The 17,047-nt window shown below is 43.3% G+C and overlaps 1 protein-coding gene across 4 annotated transcripts in view; it reads left to right on the top strand.

The window, feature by feature from the left end:
- The window catches only part of FOXP1 (forkhead box P1), a 730,731-nt gene that overhangs the window by 273,637 nt on the left and 440,047 nt on the right, over window positions 1–17,047 (top strand). For all 4 annotated transcript variants that reach the window (XM_075549895.1, XM_075549899.1, XM_075549893.1 and 1 more), the window contains exon 4: window positions 13,498–13,598. The gene's annotated coding sequence lies outside the window, so the exon portion shown is untranslated. The remainder of the gene's footprint in view (window positions 1–13,497; window positions 13,599–17,047) is intronic.

Genomic DNA, 17,047 nt, shown 5'->3' on the forward strand with positions numbered 1-17,047 from the left:
TGAAGGGCCGAGATAAATGGCTCAGTGAGCCTCGCCTTTCTAGTTCTCCGGTCTCTTGCTTTCTGATTGTCAGACCAGGGTGCAGCTGCTTTAGCCAGTTCCTTCCATTAGTTGGAAAGGCTCACTTCCTGCAAGACATCCCTGAGGAGAAGCCACATGTACCTACCCCGATGCTGGAGCACCTGTGTGGAGACCCCTGCCAGCACTGAGATGTTTACACACTCACGGACTCAGCTTTCCTCTGGCAGTCGACATCATTGTGTCTGTTTTGTGAGATGGAGGAGGACTTTGTGGATTGGTGTCGGACATATTGGTTAATATTGGACTTGTGGGTTTGGGTAGCACCGGGTTGGGATGTTTTCTTGATGCACACTTAACCTTTAGGTGTTTGTATGACCTGCTTGTCCCCATGGCCATGTTGCCTCCCTGGCACTGGCTATCAGCAGCTTGGAGTCTCCACAGACACTGGGGCTGAGAAAGAAGAAGCAGTGGCATGGTGGTGATTGTGTTTTATTGGTCAGGTTTAGAACTGGGGCCCATTGCTCGGCCCACCTCCCATTAGTCAGAAACCAGTCACGTGGTCTCAAATTAAATGCCAGGACATTAAATGCTAGGGACTCTTCCTGTATGCTTTGTTGACCCTCTCAGACAGTGGGCCTCCCTCATGGGGTTCCAAGGCCAGACATCTTTATGGGAGCAGAGTGCTGCTTTTCTGCCCCATGGATGGAGTAGCTGGTGGGTTTGCACTGCTGACCTTCCTGTTATAAGTCAAGCACGGAACCACGGTGCTACCTCTATACCTGCTCTGTAATGCCTGGCATTGTGGAAAACCCAGAATTAGAGAAGGCAGCTTATGCTTCAGAGTAACTCTGCTCTGGCTCTACAACAGATCCAACCTCTTACGTACCGTATATACTTGAGTATGAGCTGACCCGAATATCTGCACCAAATTTTACCACAGAAATGGCATTGAAAATGTGCTGAAAAACTCAGCTTATACTCGAGTCTATATGGTAGTTGAGTTTAAAGGACTGTAGACTCTTAAGATGGGAGAAATGGTGTTCTGGGCACCTGTGTTTAGTTCTGTGTGAGGCGAGAGAGAGAAGGAGGTTGTAGTCATTGTCCCAGGAGGCTGTGCGGGAAACCTGGGTAGGACTGCATTCTCGGGGACAAGGGGAAGGCTGGTTCCATTTGGTGGGCAGAGCTTGAAAAGTAAGGAAGGGAAGGTGGATCCAATATGGCAGGGTGGTATGGGAATGTCATCTTCTAGCTAGGAAAAAAAAATTAACCTAGATTTGAATTTTTCGCTTTCTAAAAGCATAGCAGCTTTATCTGTCTCCCTTCATCCCGCCACCCAAGTGAACTCCCAACTAGGAACCTGATATGGCAGAGCAGCTATGTTTGGAGTTGCTGGACCTTCCCTTCATCCTGGGAAATGGCTCGTGAGGACTTCAGGGTTCCTAGCAACTTAGCTACCGCTCCTGCAAATGGTGACCCAGTAGGCCTGGCGTGTTTGAAGAATGCATAAGCAATAGGGGCAGATGTTCCTGACACGTAAGTGGAGGAAAACACCGTTGCCTGTTCGCTTCACAATGCGTCGTTTTTCAGAGAAGGGTCAGCTCTGCTCTACTGCCTGGTCGACCCTGGTGGCTCTCAGGGAAGGAGCAGCCACCCTCATCTCTTCTTCACGTCCCCTCCTTCTTTACCTTCTTCCCATCCTCTCAGCTCAGAGCAAATGCTCAGTGGTGAGCTTGACAGATGGAGAAAAATGCCCCAAGTGGCAAGAGTCTGGTTGTGTAGTGGTGTTAGAGACTGGCACCATCTGCAAGCGCCCAATTAGGCAGGACCTTGTAAGGTCTCGGGAAGGTTTGGATCTCTATCCTAAGAGTACTGGGGAGCCAAAGAAAGACCGTAAGCAAGAAAGAGAGTGTGGGGATGAGCGCATGTGCATGCGCAAGTGTGTGTGTGTGTGTGTGTGTGTGTGTGTGTGTGTGTGTAAGAGAGAAGGGTGGGGATCTTGCGGTGCTTTGGACTGCAAAGGAAGAGCTTCCATGGGTAAGAGTGTAAAGTACCACTTGTCCCAGCTGACACAGAGGTCTCCCCCCCACTGCACAGAAGTTAACTTGTCAATCAGCAACTTACCACCCCAGCTGCAAGGCAGACAATGATTTGGGGTAAATATTTATGAAATAACAAGCTTCATGATCAAGGTGTATTTTGTTTTTAATGATCAAATGACTCATAATTGTCTTACGTTCTTAAAAGGCAAATTACTATGTGCCACCATGGAAAAAGGATAGGGGATGGAGTACAATTTTGCACCAAGCACTTTATTTACAGCTATTATCTGCCAGCAGTCACCTTCTTTCAACAAAAAATATTTAATTTCTCTTAAATTATTGAAGTATAAAATTTAATTTATTTGTGGTATTTTACAAGGAAGACTTTTTAAAAGTAAGGTGGTCTATTCAGTTTATTCAAGAATGTTAATTGGGTGCATAATATGCCATAAACACAAATTTGGGGGCAGAGAGAGAGTAAAAACTTTGCTCTCAAGATAACTTCTAGTCTAGGAAATAGGCAGTCAAAGGCTATTCTAAATGAGTATAAATGCACAGCAAATTTCTTCTTTAAAAACAGTAGTATTTCACAAGGGGGTCACACTGAAAGTCTAAAGGCATAACTGGAAGGTGGAGGAGTGGGGGGTGGAGCACTGGACTACTCCTCTCTGCCTGCAGGAATAGCAATGGGAACTTTTAGGATGCTCACCTGTCAGACAGGAATGCTGAGGAGTAAAAGGGTATAGGTATCAGTACGTAAGCAAGACCTGGGATATGTAACCCTGGTGGTTTATAACATGTCCTTCTCTCTATTTAACCGAGAGATCCTCATCTGCTCTATGTAAGACTTGTTCCCTGTTAGACTCTCTGTATGTTTGAGAGTGCTTTTGGTATTTATCTGTACAAGATAGGTGGGATAGGCAATCTTATGGAGACAGTGATTGGACCAATGGTTCCTGGGGGGAGACCTGGGAAGGGGCGAAGGGAGCGAGGAACAGGGGAACAATAAGTGTTCTAAAATTGGTAGCAAGGAGGATGTACCTGTTGTTCTGGTTGTGCTTAATCAATCTAATTGTATCTAAGAGGAATTACTGAGAGGTAAATAATATGTAAACATAGTAGTGGGGCATGAGGGAAAAAAGGGAAAGAAAAACATATATATAAATATATACATATTTGTTTATGTATATATATGCTAATGCAACAAGGAAGCAGCTGGACTTTGGGTCTCTACTTACATCTTACTTCAGTACAAGAACAGTTTGCTCTAACAATGTGGCACTGTATGATACTCACATTCTGGTCCTGATCACTGAAGACAAAATGAGTGCATAAGCAAATATGGTGAAGAAAGCTGATGGTGCCTGGCTATTAAAAGATATAGCATGGGTGGTCTTAAAGGCTTTTAGTTAAACAAGTGGCCACCTAGCGGGGAAATAACAAAGCCCACATGGAAGAAGCACGGCAGTCTGTGTGATCATGAGGTGTCAATGGGAAGAGGTATCAGAAGTTCAAAACCAAGCAAGCAAATCAATGTGAAGAGGGGTGGATGTAGTGGAGACCCAAAACCTACCTATAAGATAATCGGACAGTCCCTCTCAGAAGGGCCACATTGAAGGGATGATAAATTCAAAGTGTGTGGTATGGCACTGAAGAGCTATATTACTATTCCTCGAGTTTTTAATATTTCCTCCCCTTACAATTATGGTTTTTATTTTACCTCTAATTAATCAATCATGCTATGTTTGTGTATGTTCATGTGTATATTTAAGGTTGTGTGGTACATGAAGGTCAAGATAGATAACCCTTCAGACACAATAACAGGACTAAAGGTTCCCTTGGGATACAGGAAGTGAGGGGGCATGAGGGATAAGGAGCTGATAGTATTGATGACTGTGTAACCCCACTCAATGGGCTCAAACAACAGAATTATATGTGAATGAACATATTGGGTTGTTTAAGATATGGGGAGAAAACTATAATAGAAATAAATAAGGGGGTGTGGTGGGGGAAGGAAGGGACAAAGGAGTGCTGAGAGCAATCAGTTCAAGAACAAAAAAATGTTTTGAAACTGATTGTGGTAAAAACTGTATAATACTGCTTTATGTTATTGAATTATTGACTATTATGATATCTGTAAGAGCTCCCAATAAAATGGTTATAAATAATGATAAATAATAAAACAGTATTTTAGAAATACCTTGCTTTATAACAGTCAGAAAACACCCAAAAAACTCAAAAGAAAAAAATCACCCAGTTCTATCCTTCTAGGGCAAATACTGTTAATTGTATTTTTTTTCAGTTGATGCATATTTTTGTAGATACAATTTTTTTATTTAGTTATTTCATCATCCTTACAAGAGGCATTTCTGTACCTTTACCCACTTTTGGTATCATGTTTAATGACAAAATTATTTCTGTATCATACTGAACTATTATTGACTCGCCTTTTATCTCAAACCATATTGTTTGCTTATGTTTATAATAAAACATGAATGTGGATCTAAGATTTATGAACAACAACAGCAATTAAAAAACCCAACAACAAAAAAACTTCTGGTTGTGGATGCCTCTGAGTCATGCCATTGAAAAGAGAAGAGAAAATGCCAACCAGAACCAACTTTAGCTCCTTGAGGGAACAGTGGAAGATATACTTGGCACACAATTTCTGGCAAATTCTATCACAGAGTTCCTACCCAAAAATATCCCCTACTTCCAGGGATGCTATTTGTCTCTTATTTGGTGATTTAGTGCCCGATTTATGATAAAGTATCACAAAACATTGTAACCATTTTTAAGCTTGAAATCCAGTGATATAACTTAATTTACTATGCCGTGTTCCACTCTGTGGCTTTTGTGAATAACGCTGCAGTGAACACAGGTGTGCAAGTATCTGTTTGTTTCTCTGGTGTCAAGGCTTTTGAGCATATAGGTAGGAGGTGTGGTAATTCTATGTGTAACATTTTGAGGAACTACCAAACTGTTCTAGTGACATCTTAAAACTTACGTATTCTTTATTTTCCTTTTCCATACATTCTTGCCATAAGGCTCACCATACAGTATTGTCTCCATTTGCTTAACATGGGGTTTCTCTGTACTAACTGAGAAACAGCCCTGCCTTTCCTTTTTGTTACTGTATAACTCTGGTTTATACAGAGTTATTGACATAGGTGCCAATAAGCTCTCCTATGGGCCAGCGAGCCCTTGGAAAGGTGCCCTATTTCAGGTGGAAATTGAGCCTTGCCAACTGCCTTGATCTCAAACCTTTGGCAATTTAGCCTTCTCTAGCATATCATCAGTCACCCATTCTTGGCCAGCATGGCGCGTGGGCAAAAAAACTAACCAGAGCTAATTTCTCATTTCATGTAGCAAAAACTACAGTTACATGTCAATATGCAATGCTTAATCAGTTTTCTGATGTGTGAGTTGGCAATTTATATCCCACAGACAAATCCTACCCACTGCTTTTTTTTAAATAAAGGGTATTTTTTGTTTGTTTCTTTGTTTTTAATTTTATTAGGGGCACATACAACCCTTATCACAATCCATACGTCCAGCAATTGTCTAAAGCACATTTGTACATTCATTGCCCTCATCCTTCTCAAAACATTTGCTCTCCATGTAAGCTCCTGGCATCAGCTCCTCATTTTTCCCTCTCTCCACTCCCCCATCCCTCATGAATCCTTGATAATTTATAAATTATTATTTTTGTCATATCTTGCACTGTCCAACATCTGCCTTCACCCACTTCTCTGTTGTCCATACCCCAGGGAGGAGGTTATATGTAGATCCCTGTAATCAGTTCTCCCTTTCCACCCTACCCTCCCTTCACCCTTCCGGTATCACCACTCTCACATTGGTCCTGAAGGGATCATCTGTCCTGGATTCCCAGTATTTCCATTTCCTATCTGTATGAGTGTACATCCCTGGTCTAGCCAGATTTGTAAGGTAGAATTGGGATCATGATTGTGGGGGAGGGGACATCATTTAGGAACTAGAGGAAAGTTGTATGTTTCATTGTGGCTACCCTGGACCCTATTTGGCTTGTCCCCTCCCCATGACCCTTCCGTAAGGGGATGTCCAATTGCCTACAGATGGGCTTTGGGTCCCCACTCCACACTCCCCCTCATTCACAATGATATGATTTTTTGTTCTGATGATGTTTGATACCTGATTCCGTCGATGCCTCATGATCACACAGGCTGGTGTACTTCTTTCATGTGGGTTTTGTTGTTTTCCTGCCGCTTGTTTACCTTTAAGCCTTTAAGATCCCAGACGCTATATCATTTGATAGCTAGGCACCATCAGCTTTCTTCACCACATTTGCTTATGCACCTTTGTCTTCAGCAGTTGTGTCAGGAAGGTGAGCATCACGGAATGCCAGTTTAATAAAACAAAGTATTCTTGCATTGAGGGAGTACTTGAGTGGAGGCCCAATGTCCATCTGCTACCTTAATACTGAACCTATACGTATATGCACATAGATCTGTTTCCACATCCTCCTATATAAATATATTTACATATGTACATGCCTTTATTTAGACCTCTATAAATGCCCTTTGCCTCCTAGCTCTTCCCTCTATTTCCTTTTACCTTTCTCTTGTCCCACTATCATGTTCAGCCTTCATTTGGGTTTCAGTAATTCCTCTTGGTTACATTACCCTTGGTCACGCCCTACCAGGCCTTCTGCTCCCTCCTCATCACTGATTTGGATCACTTGTTGTTCCCTTGTCCCTGGGTTTGTTAACACCCATTCCTTTGTCCCCCGCTCCCATGGCCCCCCAGAACTGTCAGTCCCATTGTGTTCTCTTCCAGATTGTTCACTAAAATAAAGCTTTATTGGAACACAGTCACACCCATTTGTTACAAATAGTGAATACTTTTTTCCCTGCTGTGAAGCAGAGTTGGGAAGTTCCAAAAGAGTCACTTTGGTCTTCATAGCCTCAAATATTCACTCTCTGTTCTAAACTTTGACTTAGTGCAGTAGAATATCATATTGCATTCACCCTTTGCTCCATAGTTGATTCCTGTATATGGTGACCCTGTAGAACTCTCTCATTGGGATTCCAAGGCCTTCTGTCTTCCCAGAAGCACATTGCCACATCCTTTCTCAGACTGAGATGCCCCCGAAAACTTTTAACTGTCACATTCAGAAAGTGGGAAAATGTCTTAAGACACGTAGAATAGTCAAGAAGCGTAGAGCAGTCAACATGAATGGCTTGAGCAAACATTTGTGTGGTGCGAAATGGCACATTCAGCAGGCACTACTGTTATTGGCTTTGCACAATACTTTTATAGGAGTGTCTGATCTCTTACTGATCTTATTAGCAGCTTGACCCTCATCTTATGTATTTTGCTTAAAATGTTGCATTGGGTTTGGGGATCTATTACATAGCTTTTTTCCTTTATATGCAACAGACAAAATAGCCATTTTTAGTAAAATTTGCACATTAAAAATGAGCCACTCAACTGGGAAGATGTTAACATGTTAAGTACATTGACATTCCATGGCATTTGCTTGTACGGTTGACTCTTAAACAATATAAGTTTGAGCTGCACGGGTTCACTGATATGTGCATATTTTTTAAATGCCACGAGGCACTGATCACTTGAACGTGAGCAGTTCGTTTATCCAGTCAGCTACTTATAGTACAAAATTATCACTTGTGGTTCTCATATATTTTTATCACCCTTGTTATGCTGTGGGGTAAATGTTGGAATGCTGACCAAAAGGTTGGCAGTTCAATCCCCCAGCTTCTCTATGAGATGTTCAAGGCTATATAAGGATTTATAAAGCTGTGAAATTCCATATAGGGCCGCTGGGAGTCTGAGTGACCTCAACAGCAGTGAGTGGCTTGGTTCCGTGTGGGACCGTTAACCTGAAATAACACAACAGGAATCACACAAAGTACCATTAATGATGCTAAAAGTGCTCCCCAGAGCAGAGCCAAGGCCTGGCATTGTAAGAACAGTGTCGGAATTACTGGATGTGTACCATAGATTGAGGTCTTCAGCCGCTATTTTCCTCTTGGTTGTTGATGATAGCTGGCATTGAGTCAGTCCTCAGCTCCTGGTGACCCTGTGCACAACAAAAAGAGACCCTATCTGCTCCTCCCCTGTTCCCGTGGTCAGTCACAGATGGGATCATTGGGAGCTCTAGAGTTGGTGCTGGCTCAGTTTAGCCATGGATCATCCAGCCTTTCTTCTGAGTCAGTCGTAATCCATAAGTTCCACTGAAGCGTCTTTATCATCATTACAGCATGCAAGTCTCCGCTGACAGGTGGAAGTGGCTAACCAAGGGGTGTATTGGCTGGCACAGGGAACTGTTTTCTACATGGTACATGAAACTGTTCACACTGACCCGCCAATGCATCATTTTAGCTTGTATGGAGGAGCAAAGAGTCATAAATATAAACTCTTTAGAGAGTTTTCTAAATTTACAGTATTTCTCCGACTTTTGGCAGTTCAGAAACTCAAGTATAACATTTGAGCCAAGGAAAAAATGCCAGCTGCCCTTGAGTTGATTCTGGATCGTGATTACGTTGTATGTGTCAGAGTACAGCTGTACCCTAAAGGCTTGTCTGTGGCTGATTTTCCAGAAGTAGGTTACCAGGTATTTTTTCCAAGGTGCCTCTAGCTGGATTTGAACCTCCAACCTTATAATTAGCAGCTGAGTGTGATAACCCCTCAGGGACTCCTCAGAAGTCCTTGGTAAAATAAGAATGTTCCTTACGTTTGGGTCAGATTTAGTAGCAGATGTAAAGTACATTACCGAAACTCAGAGATCCAAGCTCCAGGGGTCTGTTTCTTCTGTTCCACGCAGCCTCGTGCTGATTGGTGGTTGGTGGGAGATAGTGGTGATGACTCTGCTCCACGTGGTTTTTCTGGGACCGTGCATCATTTCTTCTAGTGACTTCACTAGGTCCCAGAACTAGTAACTCTCAATTGGAATGGCTTGCTATCAAGGGAAGAAAGAGTACATTAGAGATGGGGTAGGAGGTTTCAGGGGTTAGGCTAACAGTGGTGTCTGAGCAGGATTTATTCACAAGCCCACCCCCTAATAGCTGCAAGGGACCAGGCAATGGGGATGCATGTTAGCTGTGTGCCCAGGAAGAAGAGGAAGCGGGTTAAAGAGCATCAAGCCAGTCTCATCCACAGTCTGTGTTTTCTTGGATTACCATAAATACTCGAGTATAAACTCACCTAAATATCAGTCAAGGCACCTAATTTTACCACAAAAACGGTATTAAAATGTGCTATAAAGGGGGAGTGTGGGGTGGGTCCCCAAACCCCATTTGTAGGCAACTGGACAACCACTTACAGAAGTGACGTGGGGAGGAGATGAGCCAGTCAGGGTACAGTGTAGAAATGATGAAACATACAACTTTGCTATAGTTCCTAAATGCTTCCTCCCCCACTATCATGATTCCAATTCTGCCTTATAATCTGGCTAGACCAGAGGATGTACACTGGTACAGATAGGAACTGGAAATACAGGGAATCCAGGACGGATGGTCCCTTCAGGGCCAGTGGTGTGAGTGGTGATACCGGGAGGGTGGGGTACAAAGGATCTACATATAACCTCCTCCCTGGGGGACGGACAACAGAAAAGTGGGTGAAGGGAGATGTCAGACAGTCCAAGATATGACAAAAAAATTTATAAATTATCAAGGGTTCATGAGGGCGGGAGCAGTGGGAAGGGAGGGGGGAAAATGAGGAGCTGATGCCAGGGGCTTAGGTGGAGAGCGGATGTTTTGAGGATGACAAGGGCACCGAATGTATAAATGTGCTTTACACAATTGACGTATGTATAGATTGTGATAAGAGTTGTATGAGCCCCCAATAAAATGATTAAAAAATAATAATACACTACAAAAATGTACTGAAAAACTCGGCTTATACATGAGTGTATATGGTATTATGGAAGACAAATCCTTACTGCATGTAAACAGTGAAGAGATGCCAGTCATCTGAGAATCTGTCTGCAACAGGTGGAAGTAGCAGCATTAGGAGGCAACCATGCTTTGAGATGGAGACGTGGTTCAATGTATTTTAAACATTAACACGGGATCTGGACCTGCTTGCCCACAGATTGTATGTCATTTAGGAGTTTTGGCATTTTAAAATTACAGAGCTATCTCAGAGCAAGTAAGTTTTAGAAAAACACACCAAGATTTTTGTTTGACACAGTGACCTTTTCCAGTGTGAACTCCATGAACTCGTTCATTTTGCTGCTTCATAAAATCAGAAGTCATGCCTGGTGCCAGGACACTCTTCCCAGCAGGGCAGGGAGAACATTGGCTGAGATACTATTGAAATTCTTTATTTTGCATGTTTTTACAGTAAACTACATCAGAGTTATTTTCCATTGGTCAATACCTTTAGTAATCCAAGCATGCCTTTTTTTAAGTTATCCATTTAAAATGATGAATATATCAATATTGTAGGATTATAATCACCCTCAAATGAAGGACAAAATTTGTCATACCAAAATAGAAATTTCACTTAAAGTAGGAAAAAATTGGAGACACAGTTTAGTAGACTAGAAGCAAAACACAAGAGAAATACTAAAATATGCTTGAAAAGAAAACAAACATTTTCTCGTTGTACTGCCCTAGAATATATTTGGAGAATCAAAACTGCATCTCATGATATTTATAAATGCATTCAAAGAAAGGGCAACCTTTATTAGGTTGGTGGGGGGGGGGACCCACAGTAAAACATACCCTTTGGTCCTTCCAAGGGAAAACAAAATTAGATTATGGTTGTTAACTAACATAAGTTAGTGTGTGGGTTTGATTGGAGATAGAAGTTACTCTTGACTTTATGCAATGTATATGTTTTTCAATGACCTTGTCTGCTAGTCAAGGCTCTGCATGGACATATGTGATTAAAAATATTCCTCTGCTCTCGCCTGGTGCTTGTAACATTTCCTACTACCTGTCACTTTGTCCTTGACAATCTTTGAGACACACACACACACACACACACAAAACAAAGCCAAGCTGCATTGACCAGGTATGTTCTTCATTTTTCTCCTGTTCTGCTTTGTGACATTAGAGTTCAGATTTACCATGAAACACATTTTAATCAGTGACCATATCAGACAAATAGAAGCTAAGCACTGGTTAGTATGTTGAAAATAAATACGCAGGCTCTCATTAATGTCACTGTCTGAATAATTAGTTGAGCGCCGTGTCCTGAGCAGTCGTGAAAGCAAACCAGCTTCTCGCTGGAGCGACAGGCTGACAGCCGCATTTTGGAGCATGATCATTAGTGTGCCCGCCATCAATGTCATGTTGCTATGTCAAATTAGTTAGTGTCCCCTTAGGAAAGAAGCAGGACCTACAAATTATCCTCCCACAACCCCGGAAAGCGTGTTAGCGAAACCTCCGATCAAGTGTGAGCAAATTATTCACATGGCTCATAAATTAACTAGTTTACAGGCTTATAACATTTTACAAGTAGATAATAAAAGGCAGAAAAGTTTTCTTATGACTTTGCCCTGATGCTGAGGGTTGTGATCAGTTGCCTTTTCCGTGAGGAGACCACAGAATGATGGCTTTTTGTTTAAGACGAGCATACATGCGGAGGGTCAGGACAAATGTTTGGGGAACATAGAGCCCAAAAGGAAACAGGTGTAAATCCACTGAAAACAATATAATTAACTTCGTTATCGCATTGCTCTGATAAGTCGATGACAATGGCGTTCTTTCTTGTGGTGGCAGTTGCTCATTAATGAGTTCACCAATTATGTTTGAACGATTACAGCCTTTGCCAACTGAAATTATCTTTAAAGAACAAATCCACCCAGTTTTTTGTTTTTTTTTTTACTGCACTCTGATCCTCGTCTTCAGCGGTCTCTTTTCTCAGGAGAATATTGCTAACGCAGCATGTTGAAACTGGCCAACGACTGATGATTCTTCAGCCATAACATGTTGGGTAAACAGTTAACTCACAGATAGAAACTGATCACTGTAAACCAGAGAGTGGACTTGTCCCGCCTCAGATCATCTCTTATCAGGAAGAGCCTCCCCCTGTGCCCCCTCTCAACCTCAACTCTTTTCTGAGTTCTGGTAGAAAGACAGCCCACGTATGTCCCAGAAAGAGAGATTGAGAACTATTCATCTCATAAAACTTCATACATCTCCTTTTCCGCTTCACCTTCTCTGTATGAGTAGTTTAGAAAACATGCACATTCATGGAGTTTTGTGTGACTTTATTATTGTGGGCTAAGTGTTGGGTTGCTAACTGCAAGGTCAGCAGTTTGAAACCACCAGCCGCTCCACTCCATGGGAGAAAGATGAGGCTTTCCACTCCTGAAGAGTTAGTCTCAGAAACCCACAGGGGCAGTTCTACCTTGTCCTATTGGAATCAATTGGATGGCAGTGAGTGATAGTTATTTTTGAAGCGGGGAAGGAGAGAGAGAGAGAGAGAGAGAGAGAGAGAGAGAGAGAGAGAACAGGAGAGCATGAGCAAGCAAGCACACACACAAGAGATCTGATGCTTGCTGTCTGCATATTCTGTAGTTGCATCCTCATAGAGAATCTGCTCTATAAACACATGGGCGTTATGTATGGTGTTACTGTCGTAAGCATCAGAAAAGGACTGGCACACAGAGCCCTTGCGACTGACATCTAGTCAGAAAAACTTTCTGAAAGTGTTTGAAGATGAGTTGATTTATCTGTCAGCAACTTCAAGTTACTTAGAAATAGATTTAGTAAATATTTTACTAATAACCCAAGTACGGCCTGCAGGCTTGCCGCCTCAGCACATGTGCACGTGCACACACTAACTGTTTCCACAAGAAGGATGTGTCACAACCTCCTTCTGCATTTTAAGAGCAACTGGGAAAGAGCTGCTCCCTGTGGGGCATGGGATTTGGTGTTTTCCTGGCAGAGGAGGTCCTGTCCTTCCGGGGGGGTGGGGGGGTGGTGGGGGGTGGTGTCCCTTGTGCTTGTACCCTCACTGGCACTTCGGATTTCATCTAGTCGCTCCCACTAAATGTACGGCAACCGAGAGACCCAAACAAAGCCCTTTCCTGCACTCACCAGTCCTCTTGGCCCGCTTTCTCAGGATGAGTTAGCTTTGCAACTCTGAGCATCTCTCCTCCAGAAAAGGAAAGGAGCAACATGGAATTTCAAAGAGCAAAACCTTCTGGGGGAAACCCCTGCCTTTAAGAGTGGGACTTTTACTGGACTTTATAACCTTTCGTGTTTTTCTGTTATAAACTCTGAAATATTAAATTCAGACGATCAGCTAGATTGCATGCAGGCACTTGATGGGCAAGGACAAAACAGGCACTTAGAAACATGATTATAGGTTGAAAGGAAACATTGTGGGTCAGAAGGAAAACTTCGGTTTCAAATGTATGTGTTGCATTGCGAGTGTCACAAGGTGACTCTTTGTTTACTCCTCCCTCTCTTTTTAATTGCAGTGCCCCCCGCCCCCCATGTGTTTCAGTCCTGTGACGTTATGCATGATTCCTGCCAGTGATTCCAGGCTTTTTATGGCTGTGAGCCCCGTGCAAAGTGTAGGGTAAGTGACACTCTCCACTCTGCTACCTATATTTCCATCTGCTTCTGTGGGTCAGAGAAATCCATGCCCCCAAGTTGATTCCGATTCACAGGGACTCTGTGGGTGGAAGATATGGTATTCCCAAGGAAAATAAGGACCTTTGCAATGGTACCAGTTCCCAAACCAGTCGTTCCAATAGACCATGGAAGCTTCCAAAAATTCGTGGGGAAATGTCATCATTTTTTCATCCCATTTTTCCATGAACTTTTTAGATGCCTCTCTTATTGGCTACTCTCTGAGATAGCGTTGTGGACTTCAAAAATCATGTGATAATTTGCATTGGGTTTGTGGGAGGGTGATTCAATACAAGGCTTGGAAAGTAAATGCTTTCCATCTCTTGGGCCGAATGTGTTCTGTGCCAACTATTCACCTACACCACTGTAGCACAAAGGCAGTCGTGGTCGAAACTTAGCCAGAGGGGTGAGACTGTGACCCCAGAAAACTTTATTTTGCAAAACTAGGCATGGCCCGAATTTGGCCCGTGGGCCAGTTTGCTGATCCCTAATCCAGAGCATCAAAGGGGCCGCATGTTCAGTAAGCACATCAACCCCCTGACCTTGTAAGGATCAAACATGGTAGTGTATCTGTGAAAGCATTTTGACAATTACAGCACCCCTTCCAGCTGTGGATGGCTCGGTACAGTCCTTCTGGTCACCTTGCAGAGCACATCTTACATCGTCACCTTTTTAATCACATTAGGCTTTCATGAGCTAAATGAGTATTGGGGTGTGTTTATGTTTCCTGAGTAATGTGGCTTTTCTGGACGTTCCTTCTCTTTCGAAGCTGAGAGACAAGCTGTTTAAGTGTCTTTTTAGTATCAAAAGTGGACGAAGGGATATAGGGGTAGATTATGGCAGACTAAAGATCAAATACTAATGAATAATGATTAAATTTCTTTTAATCATCAGAATCTGAGAAGGCTCTAAGATCTTCCACCTTTAATATAGACCTTAATAAATAACATGGCTTTGAATGTCTACTAAAATGTTTGAATTTCACAAGTCTTGCATGTCAAAACATAGAGACAGGCTCAGCAAATACGCTTCTGTGGACACGCAGCACTAATTAAGAAGGAAAGTCATACTTAAACAAACCGCTTTGAGAAGGGAAGGGCAATCAGGATTCTAATCCATGAATTTTCTGGTTTCTTTGTACTTACACAAAGCATCAGTGTAGTGTCTTCAGACCCATTTGCGCAGCCTTCTCTCAGTTAAGAGGTGTTCATTGGTACTTGAGATCTAACTACAAATACTGAAAAATGTATCGAATTCCTCGTTCTCTCTTATACAACTCCTCTGGAAGACAGCAGTTCACAGTTGGTCAGTGTCTTCTATGTACTGCTCTGTCAGTTCCCGTGCTGGCTCCCTAGCCATTGCCATTATATTCTGCCTGGAAGAGACAGAAAATAAAATAATTCCTAGTGGAAACCGGTGCTGTTAAAGAGCGTTCCTGGAGCCTCTTTCAGTAGCTGACTTCTACTTATTCCTATTAGCCACCGCTAGCTCTACATCTGAGAGAAAGATGAGCTTTCTACTCCCATAAAGACAGCCTCAGAGACCCACCAGGGTTTCTGTCCCGTAGTGTCACGATGAGTCAGTCAATGTAATAGAAGTGAGTTTGACTTAAGTTTATGGAGCTATCTACCTGAGAAATGCAGCCTAAGTCTTGGGCAGTATGGTGTCCTAGATAAACTCTAGACTAGAAACAGCTTACCTGAGAGAGACAAGACAAAAGAAGGGAAGGGAAAGGGCCATACATGAGCCAACCCTGCCCAGTTTGTTGATTCCCAATTCATCTGTAGGTTATTCTTGTACAGATTTCAACTCATAGCAGGGGAATCGAACCAGTGTTTCACCATCTATTGTCTGCCCCGTCCAGCCTGTGGTGGGTGCTAGGAAGCGCAACCGTTTGTTTCAAAGGTCTCTAGGATAAACGTGTGGGCAGAGGGTATTTTGAAAGACCAATTTTTATTCAAATGCCACCTTTCCCACTTAGAGACTGAAGAATTCTGGAAAAATTCCTTAGCCTTCCCAGTTCAGGGTGTGTACATTACGAGAGTCTTAATTCCTTGGATGAGATGACTCTTGTAAGGAGCTTAGCCCAAATCCTAAGACCCAAGGCTATCGAGTCAACTCCAACTCATGGCAACCCCATGCCTGTCAGATTGAACAGATGTTTACTGGATGGGATTTCAGCTGTGCCAGGTAGACTTGACACGCCCACCTTCCAGTTAGCAGCTAAATGCATAAATGTCCCTCCCTCCCAGGGACTCGAGGACAGCACACATTCAATCTCTGCATGGCGTTGGGGACCTCCAGTGATGCGGCAAGCCTCTGTCTCCAGGGAGTTTGACCATCCAGTAGTTGGCTTGTTGTTCACTGAGATAGTTAACACCTTCACTGTTTTGCTGGTCAACAAAGTCTTTTGTCAAAACCAGCTGTCTTTCCCTTGGTAAATTGAAGTCCATCTTCAAGGATACCTGCAGCCACATGCCATGCTGGACAGCTCTATGCAGATCTCACATCACTGGGCCCCATTTTGGCAAGTTCCCCCAAGAGGCAGAGTTGCTTTTTAATTCCTTTTTTTTTTCTTTCCTTACTCAGACAACAGGCCTGCCTACCAAGCAGAATTCACAAACTGTTTTCCAGTTGGTGCTGCTGCTGATAATCTGAAACTCTGTAGGGTTGTTCTTGTGCAGGTTGATGCCCCCTAAAGTGGATCCTTCCCTGCTAAATCACCTGCCCCTGCCCCCATGCTGACTTAGCTCCGTGGGTCTGATCTCCTAGGGAATGGCCTTCACAGAGCAGTGCCATCTGCTCATAGAGAGCTGCGGAGTGACTGCAGCCAAGAGTGCTGCAGTGCTCAGGGATGGCCCCGTTAGAGAAGTGTCAGAAGACTGAGAAGCATTGCGGCCACATGGCCATGACCTTCTCGGAGCACTCTTGCAAGCGAGCAGAAGAGTCATGGCCTCCATGCAATAGATGTTTGTAGGGATTCCCTTGATTCAGATCCCAGAACCCTGAGCTAATGACTTTGGAACTTAAACCTTTCACGAACCTGCTTCTTACAGATTTTGGTTCCATCTGGAGGGTTGTTCTTGGTCTAAGAAGTCTGGGCCCTGTTGGGGTTTTGCGATGGCATTTCAAGTGTTTCAAGTAAACGCTGCTGCCTCACATAGATGCCGTCGAGTCTTTGGTATCTGTGGTCCTGGTGAAGAGCTGGTCCTCTTCACAGCCCCAGCCCCTCCGCACCCTCAGTGCTCACTCAAAGAGCAGCTCCTCGGAGGGGCTGGGGCTGGCCACCAGAGTGATGCAGACTACTCCTTTTTGCTGTTCTCCACCTAAGCCTTTGGTTTGTTGCATTATACAGTGGTGGGTGTTTTATATAGAGGAATGGGCTTCTAGGAATTC

This window comes from Tenrec ecaudatus, chromosome 5 (assembly GCF_050624435.1).
Source record: "Tenrec ecaudatus isolate mTenEca1 chromosome 5, mTenEca1.hap1, whole genome shotgun sequence".
Lineage (NCBI taxonomy): Eukaryota > Metazoa > Chordata > Mammalia > Afrosoricida > Tenrecidae > Tenrec > Tenrec ecaudatus.